At 34.3% G+C, this 21,125-nt stretch overlaps 1 pseudogene; it reads left to right on the top strand.

The window, feature by feature from the left end:
* The first annotated feature begins 1,932 nt into the window (after nucleotides 1-1,932).
* LOC141549782 (carbonic anhydrase 1-like) lies at nucleotides 1,933-18,102 on the top strand (annotated as a pseudogene).
* Nucleotides 18,103-21,125: the final 3,023 nt, after the last annotated feature.

The following is a 21,125-nucleotide window of genomic DNA, read 5'->3' as shown; positions in this document are numbered from 1 at the left end:
TATATATATTCAGTTCCCTGAGCATGCATCACACCTTTTACTCATTTAATGTTCAGTCCTAATCCTTTTCCTTTCCTTCTTGGTTTCTTCCTCCCCAAGCAGAACCATAGAATAACAAATCTCTGAATTGGAAAAGATTTTAAAGAACACTTAGCCCAATCCATAATTGAATAAGAATCCCTTTTACATCAAACTAGACAAATCACCATCCAGCTTTGATTGGAAGATCCCAATTGAGAGGGAATCCACGTCTTCTACTACAGCCCTTTCTACATTTATATAGTTTTATTGTTAGGATATTTTTTCTTATTCCAAAGCTAAATATGGTTTTTTGAAACTTCAGCCTACTTTTATTAGCTCTGTCCCACCCCAGACCAAATGGGACAACTTGCCTAGGGTTACACAGCTAGTAATTATTAAGTATCCAATTCTGATTTGAACTCAGGTCCTCCTGGCTTAAGGGCTAATGCTTTATCCACTTCACCATCTAGCTGCCCACATGTTATAGCTTCTTGGAACCATAGGTAAGTGTTAGGTGGATCAGGTGGGCACTGAAGGTGGAAAGCAATCCTCTAAAGGGCTTCACACCAGAAGTACTAGTCTTCCCTGAGCACAGCCTTACAGAGGAATAAGGACATGCTTGCCATAGGTTTCTTCTTTAAAATGCAGGTTCTGAGTGAAAACAGCCAATCAGAGGGAAAGGTCACAAGACAATGTAACAAGTAGACTGTGATAGAATGAGCTTCCATGATAGAGAGTTTCCTATGGCATGACAGATAAAGTCGGGGGGAGAGATCCAGGGCAGCCTGGGAAGAATTTCTGAGTTTCTCTATAAGCTACCCAGGCTTTTTCTGGAGCAGATGAGAGTTCCAATTCCCTAGAATTGTCCCTGTCAAGAATTATTTTATATCTATGCAAAAGACCTAAGCTCAGCATCACCCTTCAGCAGTGCTTTTTTGGACACCAGCTCATCAATTTCTTAAGACAGTGTAGTGTACAAGGGAAGCAAGGAGATCCTGCTAAAGTTTTCTTAAGACTCTAAAGGACCTAATTAGCCTCCCGTCAGAGACTAGGCAGAAACAGATTATTTTACTACCATTTACTTACTCCTTTGTTCATATTATGTTGGCGTGATTAAGTTGAATTCATTTTACCTGAGTTACACTTGGTAGTTTGTGTTTTCAAATAGTAACTTAGTAACTGAGCTTTGACTATATCACAGCAACATTCTATCCACGTTATTGCCTGGCCACAAATAATCAAATATTGTAGTCTTAATATCATCCAAAGGGAAATGGAGAAGCAAGCTGGGAGCTGAGGCAGGAGGAATAGTCTAATGTTCCAACCCTCATCTATGCAAATCAAGCTGTTTTTTTTTCCTTAAAAGGTAATGTAACAGTCCTCAAGACTTGATTGGCTCAGGGTATTGACATCTTTCACTGGTCACCTAACAAGGACTTCCAGACTGATACTCTGCTGCCTGACTATGAAGTGTAATTCAAAGGCTAGGGAGCTTAGTTTAGCTGAATCAAACCCAGTGTTGTGAATGCACGATCTTGTTTTATATTCTTCTGCTATGGCCAAGCAAAGCTTCTTTTGTTAACTGTTGAATGATGAGTGATTACATTACTTTATTCCGATATGGAATAAACTATCAAGGGACTAGTAAGTCAGGTCCAGCCCATGACTGTGGTATGAGCAGACTGCAACAAAATAAAGGAGTAAAAGATGTCACTGAAGAAATTGTGATTGAAAAAGCAATGGGCTGGGGAAGGAGCTAGAGTGAGAGCTATCTTGTGGATAAAACTTGCAGTGTTACTGGTATTCTTGTGATATCAAGAGAAACTGAAAAAGACTGGCAGCATTTTGGGTGAACCATGTAGGGTGAACTTGTTCGAGGTTCCATATAAGAGCCTCACAGAACAGGTCAGCATGAATGATGCCATCTGTTTCCCTGGAAAGCTCATTCACATGGGCAAAAATGAAGATCCTTTTGAGAATATGGATATTAAAAACACACTTGGTATGACAACTAGTCACTATTCTTAATCTTAGCAAAAGCCTTAAATCAGCTTGCAAAGAGGGTTTAGTCCTCCCCCAGTAGGCTCTACACCTAGAAGGGCTAAAGAGCTGACATTTCCAAACTAAAGGATAGGAGAAAAATACTAGAATATGAATATGAATACACTGCTTTTGGGCAGACCAGTTGCCCTGTCAGTCTCAACTGCATCCAACTTGTAAAATGGGTGTTCTAGGATTACTTTACAGCAATGCCAGGTGCAGAGGCACTGAAAGGTCATATCTATTAAAGCTGGTCTTTCTATTACACTGGGATTTTTACAGAGTGGGTGTCATGCTTTGCCTCTTTCAAAAAGAATATATTTTGTGCCAGAAAATTGCTGTTAATTATCAGACAGTAAAAGACATCATAACATGCTTTCCCAGTCTTCAGCTTTAGTGTATCTGTCTGCTAGCAGAAGATTTATCTGTTTTTCTTGACACTCACTCCTATTCTCCATTCTTAAGGAGAAAGAATATTTAGACTTTTTTTTGTAGCCTGTGCTCTCTAAAAGTGAAATCTTTTTTTAAAAAACAAAACAAACAATTAAACAAAACTTTCCATAATAAATGTCAATTACACAGTGCACTTGTGGTACCCTCAGTTCCCATGCAACTAAGTTGTTGCTTCCCTTTAGGAAGGAGAGAGAAGGCCTTAACAAAAAAAGCCCTGTATTCATCCTCATCAACCTTCTCTTGCTCTGCACACATTACACTTAGCCTCAGAAGGAGGGGACAAGGAGCCTACAGACACAAGTTCAATAAAAAGAGAAGGAAAGAACTACAACAGCTGGTGCCAGCCTGAGGAGCAGCTCAGTTAAATCCCTAGCAATCTTTCTCTGCAGGAGGTGCTCAGAGAACTCCCACAGAGGCTGGGAGAACAACAAAAGATCATATTGTAACAACTCCTGGCTAAATCACATCACTGGGAATCCATCCTCCCAGATCAAATCACAGCCCCATAGTCGCCACACCTATTCCAGTCAGTCTCCCTGAGAGGCTTGTTTTACTATTCTGAGCTGTCTACAACCTACAGGTCCTCCCTATCTTCTGAGGCCCTTCAGGAGATATTGGATTCTCTGGGTCTTGACTTAGAATAACTGCTGAAGAGACAGCTGCTATCCTGGCTTTATTTCTTAGTAACCGGCTTTATTTCTTAGTAAACCAGTCCAGACAAGACAGAGTAATGTAATTAAAAAATAATAAAAACAAACAAAAACAAAAACAAAAACATGACTAAGGCAGAGAAGCTAAAACTTGGGTTTAGATTCTTCATTTTATTCATTTAACCACTCTGTGCCTCAGTTTTATCTTCTGGAAAACAGAGATTATAACAATTTGGTATGTACATCACAGGACTTCTAAGAAACTCAAGCACACAGTTTCCTCTCCTCTGGAATAGTTGTAATAATAGAACAACTCACAGAGTTGTAAGGATCAAAGGTATACCTAAAAGTGCTATATAAATACCAGCTATTATTGTTGGTGTTTATATTCTTCAGGATGTTGCTTAGTTATCTGAAATTTTATCAGTTAACAAACAAGTCCAGGAAGGGGTTAGAAGTAGAAAAATCAGTCAATACATAATATGTTTGTTAGAATTCCACTTCAAGATCCAATGATATAGGTTTATAAAAATGCACCAAATTGGAAATGTAGATGAGACTAGCCATAAATTCAGTTATGCCTTCTTACCATTTGCCTAGAGTTTCAATTGAACTAAATCATATAGGAATTTTTCAAGTTATAAATCTAAGTATTCTTCACACATCTCTGTAAAACTAACAACTAGATCTGTAATAAAACCAAGTTATAAGGGTTTTTTTAAGTAACCAAATTTGGAAAGTAACAAATTATATTTGTCCCTCCAGTGGATCAAGAAAGGAGGAAGGGAGCCAAGAATCTATTTAGATATTTATATGAGTAGTCTTCCTTACTGAAAGCCATTACTAATTCATAAACAAAAATGGAAAGTTATCATAAGATCAGAGATCTTCAAAGTTCCACAAAATACTTTATTTACACATTATATTGTTTTTCATTAAACCATCTATATTTATAGTCCCAATTCTAATTACTTAGCTTGTATGTGGCACTGCTCTGCAGGGAAAAAAGTTGGAATGGAAATGGAGGGCAAGGAAGAATAGTATATACAGCTCCACATCCTGTTCCTTAAGTACAATATTGACTACAGCAATGCAGAAATTTGGGGATCTATGACTAGGATATAGAGTATGATCCCTATATAGTGAACAGAAGACCTCAATTTTATTTCATGTGAAACTGGGCAAATAACTTAAACTTTCAAGGTCCCATACAATTCTTTAAAACTATCCATTACAGAGTAGTTGCTATTCTATGTTAGGGAAGGGACTTTCTACACTGTGAGTATTGTAGTGCTATCTTGAAAATACCTTGAACCACTGTATACATAATTGCTTCCTTAACTATTTGTGCTGTCTTCTTTCCTTCTCATTAAAAATAAATCTAAAGCTAGGCCACATCTTAATGGTGTGTGACCGCAGCTTTGATTTTGCTCAGAAAATCCTCCATTCCTGCTTTTATTGATTCCTTATCTCATTACTCAGTTACTATTCCACTTCTTTTCTTCTCTCCTCAACTGCCCAACATTATCTTTACACTTTCATGGTTATCATAGATGATCTAGTCTTCTGTTTCACTGAAATGGAGACCTTTGAATGGAAACTCCTTCACCTTTGTCTTCTAGTCTTCAAAACTGTTCAACATCATCACTCATTTGTGCTTGTTTCCTCCTGTCACCATAAAAAAGGAATATTTATTCCTCAAGAAAGAGTAGAGATTCCAGGACATTTATCCCATATAATACTACCTTTCCATGCTAGTGACAATTTGCTTTGGCAAATCTTTCTCCTCTCTCTCTATCTCTCTGTCTCTGTTTTTGTCTATCTCTGTCTCTGTCTCTCTTTTTCCCTCTTTCTCTGCCCCTCCTTCTCTATCTTTTCCTTTTCTTGCTTCAGTTTTAGCATCATGCCATATGAGGGTTGTTTGAAGAAAATAGGTATATATAGCCTGGAGAAGAGAAAAGATTCTGAAATTGTCCATTTTTCTGCTCCTCACAATGCTGAGACTTCTCCCACCTCTTTTCCCAGGCTTTCTGATTTCCCTAAAAGCCTTCTTTGCAATCTGAATTTTAGCCTTGCTATTTTACCGAAATTACTTTTTCAAAAGTCACCAATGGTTTCCTTGTTGCCAAGTCCAATGACCTTTTGTTTTCCCCAGTTATCTTCTACCTTGACCCCCTTATACAACTTGATACTGCTAATCACTCGTGCTTCCAAATAATGTTTCCTCCCCTGGTTTCAGAGACACTTCATTCTCCTGGTTTCCGTATAAACTTTAACTACTTTTTTCTTTCTAATCTGCTAGCTCCTCACCCTGTTCTTGATTTGTAAAGTACTCAACATTCTTTTCTTAGTCCTCTATTCTCTTTTTGCAAATTCTTCCTTGATAACCTCATTTAATCTCCAATCGCTTCAGTTATGACCCTTATACAGATGGCTCCTAAATTTATATTTCCATTGCCAGTCTCTCTTCTGAGCTCCAAATGGAATCTGCAGCTGCAGTATGTCTCAAGGTGGAAGATGTGGGTGCAAGGATGCTGTATTTGTAATTAGAGGACCTGAGTTTGAGTTCTAACTGTGATTTTTAAAAAAATCTATACCCTTGGATAAATTACTTAATATATTTGGGCTTTAGTTTCCTCAAATGGAAGATGAGGGGCCTGGAGTAGATGGTCTTTATCTGGAGAGAGAGTTCTAAATATAATAAACAGTTAAAATGTTATCAGTTGGAGATGGAATCTTTATTCTTAATAACTCTTCATTTAATTGTACCTGCATATGATTCAAAGAAATGGGATCACACAAATAAAAATTCCTGATAGTTGTGAAGAATTTTCAGAGACTTTTTAAAAGCAACTGGCACATGGGTCATCCATGCCACCTCAATGTCTTTAAAACAGAGCTTGGAAACTTTGCTTTTCCTATGAACCTGTACTTAAACAATGAGTCATTCTACAGATAGTTGCTTCAAATACTGTACTAGATATAGTTCATTTGTAAGCCTTATAGGATAAGGATCACTCAAGAGGGAATTAAAATGACAATCTCCTTTGTACAGAAATGGATTTTTCCATTACTAAAAATAATATTTAGTGGTAAGTTAACTATAATAAAAAAAAAATCAGATACTGTACATCCTTTGATTTAATCATTGACTACAGATAGTGGATTTGACCCAAAAGGAAATGCATCCTACCATGTTTTGGTACCTGGCCCACTGGAGCAAAGTGTTTCACAGATCAAAAAAGAAAATGCCAACATCTTTTCTAGCTCAGGAATATACTCAAGATAGTAAAAAAACAAAAATGAAACAAAACAAACAAACAAAAAAAAAAACCCAAGCATCTAAAGTCACTTAGTTAACCAATCAATCTTGCAAGAGTTTTTAAGGACTAACAATATAATTGGTTCTATGCTCAATTTATAAGGCATGTGAAGAAGAAACATTCAATGTTTTAAGAAAGACTATATCAACTTGTAAATTCTTTTCAGACTTTAATTTTAAAAGATGAATCTGAGACCTTATAAGACAGATCCGGGGAGGCAATTAAAATGATTTCTCGAGTAGGTCAAGATGACCTAAGAATCAATTAGTTTAGAAAGACAACAGGAAACTGAGGGGGGAAACCTAGGGTTTGGGTTTGGTCATAAGTAACCTTCACCTCCCTTGCTAAAGAAAGCTTGCCTGTCCATTTGAGACTTAGTTTCATCCTGGGATCTATTAGGCAATTATTTGAATCTCAGTACACATACCATCATTTTGCTTAATTTACTTTCTAACATCAGCATCACTTCCCTGGAGGCAAAATAAAAAGTTTTTAAAAAAATTTATGGACAAAAGATTCTGCTGAACACTGTGCATTTGCTCGTGAAAGGTTCTGTGGTCTCATTAAGCCTCAACAATTATCTGAGAAAAGTTACAAAATGTATTTCCCTCACTTTAAAGATAACTAATCCAAGACAAAAACAGGCATAAATAATTTTCCAAGAGCAGTCAGTCATTCTGTAGGAGAGACTCTTAGATAAATGGCTCCCAACTTCAAGTATAAAGAATGATAATGATAATAATAAAGTCTTCCCAACTAGTAATTCTAGCTAATATTTGCTTATGATTTAGCTTCTTAAAAATGACAAAATCCTAAACAACTTATCAATATCTCCAATAGAAACTGTTTATGTAACACAATCAGGGCAATGAGTTATTATAAAAGTTTATTTGGTTAGTTGGAAGTTTTTCTACTTGAAAAATGTATAAACATTAAAGGAGAAGCACAGAATGGGATAATGGATGATGATGATGATAGTTAGCATTTATAAAATACTTTACAAATATTATTACATTTAATCCTCATAACAATCCTGGAAGAAACATGTAATTATTGTCCCCTTTTTATATATGAAGAAATGAGGCAGGTAAAGGTTGTTCAAATCAATTTTATAAAACTTGGATGCTTGCTTCTTCAATGGAACTGTTTGTCTAATATTTCAACTGTGTAGGTTACAATCCATCCATTCATTCTCATAAGTCTCTATAAGAAGTTCATTCACATGCATAGGGTCTTCCTGATAAATGTCTTGATCTTATATTGCCATGTATCTAGCTGCCATGATATAGTTCGGTAACACTAGCCTATTTTTTTAAATTATAGCTTTTTAAATTATATGTATTTTTCAACATTGACCCTTGCAAAAACTTCTGTTCCAACTTCTCCCCTCCTTCTCTCCACCCTCTCCCCTTAGATGGCAGTCCCATACATGTTAAATATGTTAAAGTATGTGTTAAATACAATATATGTATATATATTTATACAGTTATCTTGTTGCACAAGAAAAATTAGATTTAAAAAGAAGGTAAAAATAACCTGGGAAGAAAAAAAGCAAGTAAACAATAGCAGAAAGAGTGTAAATGCTATGTTGTGGTCCACACTCATTTCCCAATCTTCTTTCACTGGATATAGCTGGTTCTGTTCATTTCTGATCAATTGGAACAGAGTTGGATTTTCTCATTGCCGAAGAGGGCCACGTCCATCAGAATTGATCCTCATACAGTATTGTTGTTGAAGTGTATAATGATCTCCTGGTTCTGCTCATTTCTCATAGCATCAGTTCATGTAAATCTTTCCAAGCCTTTCTGTATTCATCCTGCTGGTCATTTCTTACAGAACAATAATATTCCATAACATTCATATACTACAATTTAGTCAATCATTCTCCAATTGGTGGGCATCCCTTTAATTTCCAGTTTCTAGCCACTACGAAAAAGGCTGCCACAAACATTTTTTGCACATACAGGTCCCTTTCCCTTCTTTAATATCTCTTTGGGATATAAGCCCAATAGTAACATTGCTGATTCAAAGGGTATGCACAGTTTGATAACTTTTGGGGCATAATTACAAATTGCTCTCCAGAATGGTTGGATCTATTCACAACTCCACCAACAATGTCCCAGTTTTCCCACATCCCCTCCAACATTATCTTTTTCTGTCATCTTAGCCAATCTGACAGGTGTAACACTAGCCTATTCAATGAAAAGGTATTTACTAGTGCTTTGATTTGGATGCTAGCTCTGTTATTAAGATAGTCAAATCAGATGAATGAAGTATCATCTACAAAATGGAAATAATAATGCATAAACTACCTGAGGTTGTTTTGAGGAATGTGCTTTTTAAACTTAAAGGTCCTGTGTAAAACTGAGTTTATTCCTTTCCTGAGCCATCACTCCTCTTTATGTGTTGTATCTCTCTATTAAACAGAATGCAAGTTCCCTGATGGGCTTTTTGATGAAAATGATGAGGATGATGACAATAATGGGAATAATAGCTAGAATGACTATTTCTTTCCATATCCTAACAATCAGATTGACTTAATGAACTTTCAATTTTTACATTGCACTTTAAAATGTATATATAAAATATTGGCACTTAAAGAACCTTAAAGATCACAATATAAGATTATAGATATAAAGTTGGGAGTGACCTTAGAAGTCATTTAATTTACCCCCTCATTTTACAGATAAGGAAACTAAGCTTGTGAGACATTACATGACTTGTTCAGGGACATTTGCCAATAAGAGTCAGAGAAAGATTTGATTTTTGATCTGTCTCTAGATCTCCTGCTCTGGAGTTACTCTTGGTTGGAGGCTTTGATGACTTGTGGCATCTTTGCTACCAGCAATATCAACTTATTTCTGAATTCTCTATCTCCAGTGATGTAGGGACAAACCAACACTTTGGGGGGATACCTTTTACCCACTAGAGTATAAATTACTCCAGTAGGGCCTTCTGCCTATCCTCTTCTGTTCCATGGTGCAATAAAAGATGAATTTGGAGTCTAACACCTCTCTACCCCCAAAAAAGACTTTAAGGGAAAGTCCATTGACCTGTCTGAGAGTCCAATTCTTCATCTGTTAAATGGGTGTAATAATAGCCACAGGGTTCTTGTAAGAATCAAATGAGATCACTTATGTAAAGTGCCTTGTAAATCTTGAAGTGGTATATATTAGTTATTATTAATGAATGTTTTAAAGTAAAAATTATCTTGTAATTTAGATATACTAAATAACTGTAGGGAAGCTAGATAGCACAGTAGATTATGAACCAGACCTGGAGTCAGGAAGATCCAAGTTCAAATCTGGCATTAGACACTTACTAGCTGACCCTGAACAAATAATTTCACCTTGTTTCCCTTGGTTTTCTCATCTGTCATATGAGCTGAAGAAAGAAATGACAAACCAATCCGGTATTTTTGCCCAGGAAAACCTCTAATGAAGGCATGAAAAATTGGGTACAACTGAAAAGTGAATGAAAAACAACAGAATTGTAGAGGGTAGTAAAAGTTATGTCATAAAATGTAAAAGGGGCAAAGGTTAAGTTGGGGTTTTTCTTTAGTTAAGATTTCTTTATTATCTATTATAATCACTATAGGGAAAACAGAATACCTTAAAAATCACTTGAATTTTGTGGGTAGGTGTGGTTTTTTTTTTAACATTTAATTTCTTTTCCATTTTTCCTGATTTATGCAAAAAATTCAACAATTTTTTTGTTGTGATACGGGAACCACCTGCCAGTGGCTGCTGGAGATCTAACTCAGACCTGTAGGATGCATCTCTTCATGTGAGAAGATGATGATAATATAAGGAGACTAAGAAGCAGTTGTGTTATCTGACCTCTCTCCTCTTCCCTCTGCCTCCAATTTATTTCATTCCCAATCCACAAGCAACATCTGTGTCAGTAAAGGCTGCTTTGCAACTCTTTCCGATTTTATGATTCACAGCTGTGGAGACTTTAGGAGAGTTGACCTGCCCCTTCACCTAGGTATGGTCCTTAACATTTTTCATTATAAAATATTGGTACACAGTAAAACAGAAAGCATTATAAAAACCACAGGTAGAAGCATAAAATAAACATAAGAGAGAATTTGTATCCAACACTATCAGTCACATCAATCACAGCTCTGTCAATAGAAGAAGAAAACAGAAGGATGTGACAAGTCTGAACTGTTTATATGAGGGAGAAAATGGTGAGCATTACTCTACCCTTCCACAAGGGAAACGGAGGATCCTTTGGGCATTGGGAACAGGTATCTGAAACTACAAAGGAATGGGTTAAGAGTTATAGAAGCCAAGATAGGTAAAATAATATTTTTAATAATGACAGTTCTACCATTTTATAGTGGTTAGTTCTATTAGTATTATTACTACCAGTGATAGTGGAACCGCCATGATGGTTCTACAAATTTACTTGCCTTTTGTTTTCTTGAAATACATATTATTCATCTTTGTAAAGTTAACAAGTATTCCATTTTAGTTTGAAATAATACAAAGAAAAAACATTCTCTGGTGCTAGATTTTCACTTACTTGAATGAAATGTCACTTTAAAAATATTGTATATAACAAGATATTTAATATAAATTTAATACAAGTATTAATGAAAATTTTAAAAAGTAATATAGTTTATAAAAATATCAAGAATCAAATGAAGATTTGCATATTTTTGTATATGTTTATATATTTTATCTTTCTAGAATCTGAGCACAGGAGCAAACTCTACCCCATTGCTAATGGAAACAGTCTCCTATTGACATTAAAGCCAAAGAGGTTAAGCATGACACTTCTCTGAAACCCATTAGTATCTCCTCCAACCCAGCAACAGCCAAAGAAATTGTCAACATAAGGCATTTCTTCACTGTAAATTTTGAGGACAAGGATAATCAAGCAAATGAGCCAAAACATGCTTCTTATTCCTCTCTATTTTTCAAACAGGCAGATCAATCAACCAACCAATATTAATTTAGCATCTACTATTTGATAAATACTCAAGTAGGTGCTTGGGATACATAGACAGTGAGGAAGACTGCATGTACATATACTAGTATATTCAGAAAGCAAAAAAAGAGATATATTCTTAGGGAGAAAGACATTAGCAACTGAGGAACTAAGAAAGTTCTACTGCAGAGGGAAATGTTTGAGCTGAGTCTTTTAAGAAAACCAGGAATTCCAAGAAGTGAAGAAGAGAGCATTGCAGGAATGGGAGATCAGGTCAGTTGTGTATGAGAACAGAAAATAAATAGGTCACTATGGTTAAAATGTAAGGTGAGTGGTGGAAGCCAGTTGGCAGAGGGGGTAGAGTATTGCACTTGCAGTTAGAAAGATTGGAATTCAAATATCAAATGAATGAACAAATGGATGAAGCATATATTAATCGCTTATTATGTTTAAAACACTATGATGAAACAACTTACCTGAAACAACATAAGCCAATAACAAATCAGCAATAGCTTATCCAGAAATCTTTTCATTTTACTCTCATATTCCAGCCATTTTAATTATATTTCCATTTAATGTTTTAGCCCTAAGTTGAAATTGGGATTTCTAACTTGTAACTAGATAGTTTCTTTCTCATCCTAGTTCTAAAAGGTGGTCTACTTACTGGAAGCTTCAGGCTGTGGCAATTTCATTTCTGTTGGGGGACCACTGATGATCATGATTCTGAGTACACAATAGATAGAGTAAAATATTCAGCAGAGGTAAAATCATTAAGAGAGACATAATCTATATTATGTGAGAAGCTTCTGAGAAGTAATTCCCTCACTCCTCCCACTCATCTCCTAACTCAAGTCGAGATTTTTTTTTAAATGAAATTTCCCTCAAACTACAGAAATCAAAGCAAGTGTCTTTATATTACCCTTCAAAGAAGGTAAGGTGATAGATCAATGCTTTGAAAAGACCCATGATTTCAATGATATGGCCCCTTCTCCAACAATATAAATAAAACTTTTTATCAGATATAGAAAATTATTCAATTGTGCTAAGTGAAGTGAGCAGAAGTACACAGAACAAGATTGTGATGATCATCTATGATGGTCTTGGCTCTTTTCACCAGTGAGATGATCCAAGACAATTCCAACAGACTTGTAATGGAAATGTCATCTACATCCAGAGAGAGAATTATTTCTTGGTCTTATTTGAATGTGATTCAAAAAAAATTTTTTTGGTTGTTGTTATTTGCTTTTTTTTTTCTTTCTCTTTTTTCCCTTTTGAGCTGATATTTCTTGTGCATCATGAAGAATATGAAAATATGTTTAGAAGAATTACACATGTTTAACCTATATTGGATTGCTTGCTGCCTTGAGGAGGAGAGAGGAAGGGAGAGAGGGAGAAAAATTTGAAACACAAAAAATTTGGAAAATTTTGCAAAGATGAATGTTGAAAACTATTTTTGTATGTATTGTAAAAATAAAATACTTTAAAAATTATACAGTTGAATGATTTCTAAAATATGGTACTTCCTCCAGATATTTCTGAATATTCTAGAAAAACAGTAAGCAATAAAAAAGGTAGGGCAAATTGAATGATTTTTTTCCAATAGTAATATCTTACTTAAGAATTTCTCAGAATTTTGAGGAATTACATCACCTAATTTTAGATTGCTTCCTTATCATTCCTAAAATCATTTAATTAATGATTAAAATCATTTAACTAAATAATTTTCTGCATGCCTGACATAAAGTTTAACTTTTCTTCTAACAGTATCTGTCTTTCATTTGAATCTATTTTATTTCTTAAAGGAGGCAACTGAAAGCAAAATTTGGCCAAGTTCCCTGCTTTGTTGTGAGCAATAACATGAACTTTACAATGTTATAAAAAGAAAGTCATATATAATAGAGAAGTTAAAGAATAACCTAGACAAAAGGAAAGAAAAACCCATTAAAATTATATAACCTTATTAAGGGTTTATAACTTATGTGAACTACATGAGAAGCCATATTTGTCTGTTTGATAAAATGGCAGTCAACTCTGAATCAACTCCAAGTGCCTACTTTGGAGGGAGCCAGATGAGATGGTGGAGAGAGGATTGAATCTAAAATCAGAAAGACCTGAATTAAAATCTAATCTCAAATACTTGCTAGCTGTGATCCTAAAGAACTCATTTAAACTCTTCTGCCTGCTCAGTTTCCTCATTGATGAAATAGGCATAATTATCAACTTTACATTGTATGGATTAAATGAGATATTTGTAAAGTTCTTTGCAAACCCTAAAATGCTATATAAATTCCACTATTTTTATTTTTTCCAGCTCACAATTTATGATAATATAAAGGGTTTTTGAATAAGAGAGAGAAAACAACTTTAGCTACTGATATAAAAATCAGTCAGCCAGTGTGCCAAGAATGAATAAAAGCCCTACTGAGTTCTTCATCCCCAAGAGTGATAGAGGAAACGATGTCATTTTTTTTAGTAACTACAGCATAGGAATGAAAAGAAAAGCACTTTCAAAGCTGAGGATTTTCATTCTATTTAATTCTGCCACAGAATATTAATTCAGTTAGCTAACAGTAAGAATCTGGCTCATTTCTGCCTCCTGGCTAAATTTTCAACATGATTGCTCTCACTTCAGTTTCTTCTTTCTAGATCAGGCATTCTTAACTTTTTGTGTGTTTCAAAGATCCCTTTGGCAGCCTTCTCAAAATAATGTTTTTAAATGCATAAAATAAATGCTCCCACTCCCACAAAGGAAATCAATTATGTTTAAATATAGATATAAATTATTTTCTAAAAAGTTAAGAACTCTTAGTCTATGCAAGGGCATCTTTCTCTGCACTGCCAAGTGAAAATGTGCTTTGGTTACAAGTAACTTTTATTTGCATATAGAGGTAAAGAATAAGCCACAATTTTAAAAATAAATTTCTTTTAAGTTACACTTAATTCACTGGAATTCTGAAAATATGCCAGTTTCTGTGAAGCAGCCCAGAAATTCGATGGTTTGCAATTGTTGATGTTTTTATGAAGGTAAGTAAGAAAACTATGCAAATGTTTCTTTTGTCCAGATTAGAGTTTGAGATAGAATGGAACAAGAGACCAACAGTATTCAGTTGTTCTGAGAGTTTTAACTTCATTCCTAATTCAAAGTAGATGAAATATCTCAGAATACTTTGTATTTGGTTTTTCTATTGGCTTTGTTTCATTTGGCTTCTCCCTCTGAAGAGAGGATTGTGGAGGAGGATTCTGTCAGGAAGGAAAGAGAAGAATCTTCCTCTCTTCACCTTTGTCCTCCCAAGCTTTCTTACAAATTTCTTGAAGAAGATTCAGAGGTTATTTAATTTCTGTTTCAGACTTAACCTCAAAATTCCTCTAAGGATAATACATTAATAAAGTATTTTTGTTTTGTTCTGTTTTCTTTTTTTTTTTTTTACTCTAGTTGATTTAGGAGATATAAAATCAGATGCTGGTCAGCTTAATATATCAAGAAATTCTTGAAACAAATAGAAATTGTATCTATTTGAATACTGTAGACATAAAAGGTTAATAGGAAATATAGAAAAGATCAGAACTAAGGAGGATTTTCATTCTATTATTATTCCTTGAATTTTCATTATACACACACACACACACACACATATATATATATATATATACATATATACATATATATATATTATACATAATAGGTGCTTACTTGGACTGAAAATATCTCTTGGTATATTTAATATACTTTTTTTTCCTGAGGCAACTGAGGTTGTTACTAGTGACTTGCCCTAGAGTCACACACATAGGAAGTGTAAAGTGTCTGAGACCAGCTTTGAACTCAGGTCCTCCTATCTTCAGGGCTGGTGCTCTATCCACTGTACTAACTTAACTACCCCTTTTAGTATACTTTAAATAAAATATAATAACTACATTTTTTCATATGCTCAAAAATGGAGAATGCATTCCTACATACACCATCCTGCTACAAAATATCCTCTGACAGAACAGAAAAAAATGCTTAATCTCTGTTCATTTAATATTTTGAATGAAAAGTTTATATTGACTTTATTTTTTAGTAGTATTTGATTTATAAATTGTACCTGTCCTTGGTATGTTTATTTCTTTCCTATCATTTTTATTTTCTTTTTTATTCTTTTCCCACGTTGGCCAGGTCAACCTACTCCTAAAGAAAATAATTGGTGCCCTAGGTTCAATCAAAACTAAAATAAATATCCCAAAGGCCAGTCTTTGAGGCTTGTTAAAAGAAGGGTACTATGGAGACATGCAAAAAGGGGTATGGGGAGGCCAAGGAAACTAATTCCAAAAAATTCTGTATGTCAACTATTTTTTGGACAATTCTGGAGTCAAATTTTGTAGTTATCTTGTAGGAAGGTACCTATGAAAGAATTAATAACTTAGACATGTAAATTCACCTTACAAAATTTATCCTATTTAAAATGTGGTAAACTTTCATTTCATAAGCAAAGATATTTATTTTTCTCTAATAGCACAAAAGGATAAGTATTCAAGAAGTATTTTAATACTAATAAAGAATTGAATATTTAAACAAGCTATCCTCATCTGTCAGCTGAAATGAAATCATAGGTTTAGAGAGAAAACAATAACCAAAATAACTATTTGTCAATGACTTTACCACCCAGCTCTAATATGATCTGGTGTCAGTTCTATATACAAAATACATGTGTTCATAATGCAAAAAAAATTACATCTACATCTACATATATAGGCATGTTACATATAATATATTTTTAAGAAGAAACACCTTTAGTACTTCTCTCTCTTTAGCCTTATTCAAAAGAGAAGGAAACCTAGAGGTCAAAACTTCAGAGTAGAATTTGTCACTTTATCCTCCATCACTGATAATTTTGTCTGGTGAGATAACCTGAAGCAACTTGGTGGCAACAGTTGCTAAAATGCTGACCCTAGATTCAGGAAATTGTTGTTGTTGGGTCATTTCAGTCATGTCCAATATTTCTTTAGCTTTTGGGGGTTTTCTTGACAAAGATTTCCTTCCTTAGCTCATTTTACAGGTGAGGAACTAAGGCAAACTAATTAAGTGACTTGTCTAGGGCCATATAGCTATTATGTATCTGAGGCCAGATTTGAAGTCATGAAAATGATTCCTCTCATTTCCAAGTCTAGTGCTCTAAAACAGAGTTCAAATTCAGCCTCAGAAATTAGCTGTGTGACTCTCAGCAATTCCTTCAACCTCTTTCTGTCCCAGTTTCTTTATCTGTAAAAATGGAGGTAATAGTAATAGCACCTAACTCCACAGTAAGAATAAAATAAATTAATATTTATAAAAGCCTTTGGAAATATTAATGAGATTTTAAAATGCTAGCTTTTATTATAATTTACTTGCTCATTTTCTCCATTGTACTATCCTAAAATGTTTGAAAGACTGGTTAAGTCATCAGAAGAAATAAGGTCATGTCTATGGATGATCATGAACCTATAATTGCTCAAATTATTTTATATCATAACATTTATTTCAGTGCAAGCGAGTTCCATTTGCTAATTTTGACCCATTTTATCTGCTGCTTCAATCCTTGGATTAGTGGACCTACTTTGGCTCCCTGACTAATCTCCCTCTCCATGAGAGTATAATTTGGATTCTCCTTAGGGCTCCAAATAACGTTAATTCAGAATAGGTAGAGTATTACTCAGTGACATTAGTTAATGAGAGAAATAGAATTTCAGTTGATTTTTAGAAATGTTAGCCCCCCCCTTTTTTTTTAAAAAAAAAAAGAAGAATAGTTTATTTTTGTTATGGGTCTTGTTAAAAATTCATTAAAATATTGTTCCTTGTATTTATTCTTGACAAAGAGCCCTGCTTTCTTTCTTAAAGAAATTCCCACCTATTTTAATGTTTTTCTGGGCTACAAAGAAGAGACATGTATCTGAAAATTCTATTAGGCAAATATGCAGTTAGATCCTTTGGTTCATACTGTGGTTCTGAACTATTACCTAATGGTTATCAAGATTTGTTTTTTACTGTTAAAAAGTTCATGATTTGAAAGGTCAAAATATTTATTTGCTCTCAGATCCTTGTCAAGAAAACTAAAATTCAAGGTTCATTTGGCATCCCTGAATTGATTAAAATTTAAAAACATGTTTCCAACCAATTCTTTAATCTATTAAATTTTGCTGAAGCAACTTTTGGATAAAGAATAATTCTTTAAAAGTAAGTCTGGAAAAGCCACTATGGAGGATAGTTCAGTACATTCTTAGTTAAGGACAATAAACTTTATGAAACAGTTTTTTTTGAGGGGGTAAATCACTGGAAATTTTGGTTTTCTAAACATATGCTTTGGTTTTCCCAATCAAATTTTTTTCTCTTTAACTCCACAAATGAATTTACCATACCCTTCACAAAATGAAGTATTAACATTTGAAGCTATCTGCCCTCCTCTTTGCATGAGTGAAAAGAATCTACTTCTTATTATGAAGTCATTTTTGAAAACAGAATTGCATTAATTCCACTGAGTATAGTGAGTATTGGATTGCCTTTAACTGATTTCAGAACTCAAAATCAATTTTTTTTTTCCTCCTCGCTGGCTCAGTTCTAAAGTCTTCTGTCAAATTTTAAAGATGAAAAAACTTGTCCCATACTATACAACCACAGATTATCCCAATCATTGAGAGGGAGAGTAGTGAGAGCTTTATTCCAATGAATTGGTTATTAATTACAGTGAACTTACTTATTTTCAAGGAAAAAAAAAACTGGCATCTTTTCTAAAGAAATTTATTCAAACTACTGGGAACAAATATCCTGTAGGAAACTGATATGTAACAAACATTTGTTGAATTTTAATTTGTTCCATTAGGAACACATGGAATATTTAGTTTTTAAATTTATTTAATTAATGCCATTTCATTAGATTTAAATTATATGAGTTTTGTTACTAGTCTTCTCTATAAGGAAAAGCACTTTACTTTTGCTTTTTAATAATTTTATGCACAATTGGTAATTTAACTAACCACCATTAAAAGCTGTGCTAAAATTCGAGTTTGATTAGCAGAATTCTTTATGATGACGGTTAATATAGGCATATGATTTAAAAGGGAATCATTAAGAATAACATATTTAACTTTTCAGTTTGACCAATGAAATACTTTTCCTTGATCCTTATTTGTTATAGCCTTCATTTTATCAGTCATTTCTTTTTCTCATTCTCCTTATATCCTAAAAACTATATGATTTGCTTATAAAATAATAAGCTACTCTTACACAAGTATTCTAACCTGGCTGTTAAAGCAAATTTAGACAAAAGATTAATTACTTAGAAATAAGTAGCTTGCAATTGATAACTTCTTCCCTGCCTTATTGGGGCATATTGATCCTGAATAGTTAATATCAAATTTAAAGCAAAAGAAATTTTAGATACTGTTGGATCTACTTCTCCACCCCCCCCATCCTTTTGTCAGATAAGGAAATGAAGACACAAGGAACTTAAAGTGACTTGCATAGGGTCATACAACTAATAAGTGTTGGAAGCAGGATTTGAACACATGTCCTCCTGACAGGTGTAGTGCCCTATCCATTAAATTGTGCTGCTTCTTAAAAAGTTATGCCAGTAAAGCACAAGATATGGCAAATCTTGCCAAGTGGGAAAAACTATTGTCTAAGTCCCAACCTAGATAATTTTGGAGAAAACTCCTTACCATGTTGGTTCCAAGATGCTAAAGTTTTAAATAAGAACCACGTTTAAAAACTGTCTTGTTGAAGAGTTGTAGTTGATATTTATGGAGACACTATTCACATTATGGATCCTTGAATTTTTGAAGTATAATTATTGATTATATATTTAATAAAAATGACATTTGAATTTGGAATTAAATTAGCACAATATTTCAGTGCCCTCTAAAGAAAAGTAAATTCTTCTTGACACCACCTTGTAGTGTGCTTAGTGATGAAACAAGTCATACAGCAAGGATGAAGCTCATCCTGACTCCCTCTAGGAAGACAGAAAAGACTAAGACTGGAAAGTTCTTATGTACAGAAGAGACAAATGTATTAGATGGGACATTCAGACCCAGGCCTGTAGACCCAGTTAGTTAGGTGTTGAGAATATAGTACACTGAGTAGAGTGGCCCAGAGACAGAAAACAGTGTCTGGATAAAGGTTCCTACTACAATCAGTAGAAGCCAGAGATTAATCAATGAAATAAGGAATTCACATAGTTAACAATCAAAGTTCAAATTTCATTAAGAGTTCATATAACTTGAGGTACTTAGTTTATTCATATATAATTAATTTCTTTATGACCTAATAATAAAACTACTTAGCTTTCCAGCTCAGTCTAAAGTAGTTATAACTGTACTGATCCCCATTTGAAAGAGGAATTAGTCCCAAATAAAAATTTAGCCCTTAGTAGTAGCATGTAAGGAAGCTAGGAAAATGAAGAATAATAAAATAAAAACAAACAATAAAAGAGCATGGGCCTAATGCATAGTTATGTGTTCACTGGTTTGCTGGACTCTCTAACAGTTCTGTAGGGAGCCTCCTCTTCTAGTTTTGGGTCTCTGAATATTCTGATCCTAAACTACATGTCTGGGAGTAGATTAATTTTTGTGTGGCAGTATAATCATAAGGAATTAGATAGTACAATAAATAGAGCACTGGACTTAGAATCAGGGAGGCACATTTTCATGAATTCAAAACTGACCTCAGACACTTTCTAGCTGTGTGCTCCTAGACAAAGCACTTAACTCTGTTTGCCTTAGTTCTTCATCTGGAGAAGAAAATGGCAAACCACTCCATTATCTTTGTCAAGAAAATCTCAAAATGAGGTAACAAGAGTCATACATGATTGAAATGACTGAAAAAAGAATAGTATAGCCACATTTCAAGGCAAATTCATCCTCCCAGGGTTCCCAAATGATACTAAAACAGACCTAAGCTCCAAAGGCAACCAGAAGGCAGAGGGTCTAAAATTCCATGATTTTTGGAAGCACTAGAGTATCCCCAAGACTAAATAGATGGAGGGAAAAAGAAGAAATTTAACCATTCTGGAAAGTAGCTTGGAACTATATCTCTAAAAATCACAAAATTCTACATATCTATTAACTCAGCAATACCACTGCTAGGTCAATATTTCAAATAAATCAAAGAAGGAAAGGGCTCGGGGCAGCTAGGTGGTGCAGTGGATAGAGCACCAGCCTTGAATTCAAGAGGACCCGAGTTCAAATTTGGTCTCAGACACTTACCACTTCCTAGCTGTGTGACTCTGGGCAAGTCACTCAACCCCAGCCTCAGGAAAAAAAAAAATAGAAGGAAAGGGCTTGTATTTAAAATATTTATAGAACAAAATTTACAGGACAAAAATATTTCAAATAGCTCTTTAGTTAGTGGCCAAAAAACAAGGAGGTACTCATCAATTGGGGAATGGCTGAGCATATCATGGGATATAAATGGATTAATATAATTATGCCATGAGAAATTACAAAAGGGAAGCTTTCAGACAAATTTAGGAAGACTTGTATGAACTGGTGAAGAACTAGGTGAGGAGAACCAGAACAATTTATTTGAAAACAAGATGGAAAAGACTAATTTCTGAAGACTTAAGAACTCTGATCAATGAAATTACCAACCTGAGTGCATGCTCTTCACTCCTGAAATAAAGGTGATAGATTCAAGATAAAGAACAAGACATACATTTTTGAATAAGACCAATGTGGACGTTTGTTTTGCTTG

The sequence above is a fragment of the Sminthopsis crassicaudata genome, chromosome 1, assembly GCF_048593235.1.
Source record: "Sminthopsis crassicaudata isolate SCR6 chromosome 1, ASM4859323v1, whole genome shotgun sequence".
Taxonomy (NCBI): Eukaryota; Metazoa; Chordata; class Mammalia; order Dasyuromorphia; family Dasyuridae; genus Sminthopsis; species Sminthopsis crassicaudata.
Note: the sequence above shows the minus strand (reverse complement) of the source record. Positions and strands in the feature narration are given on the sequence as shown.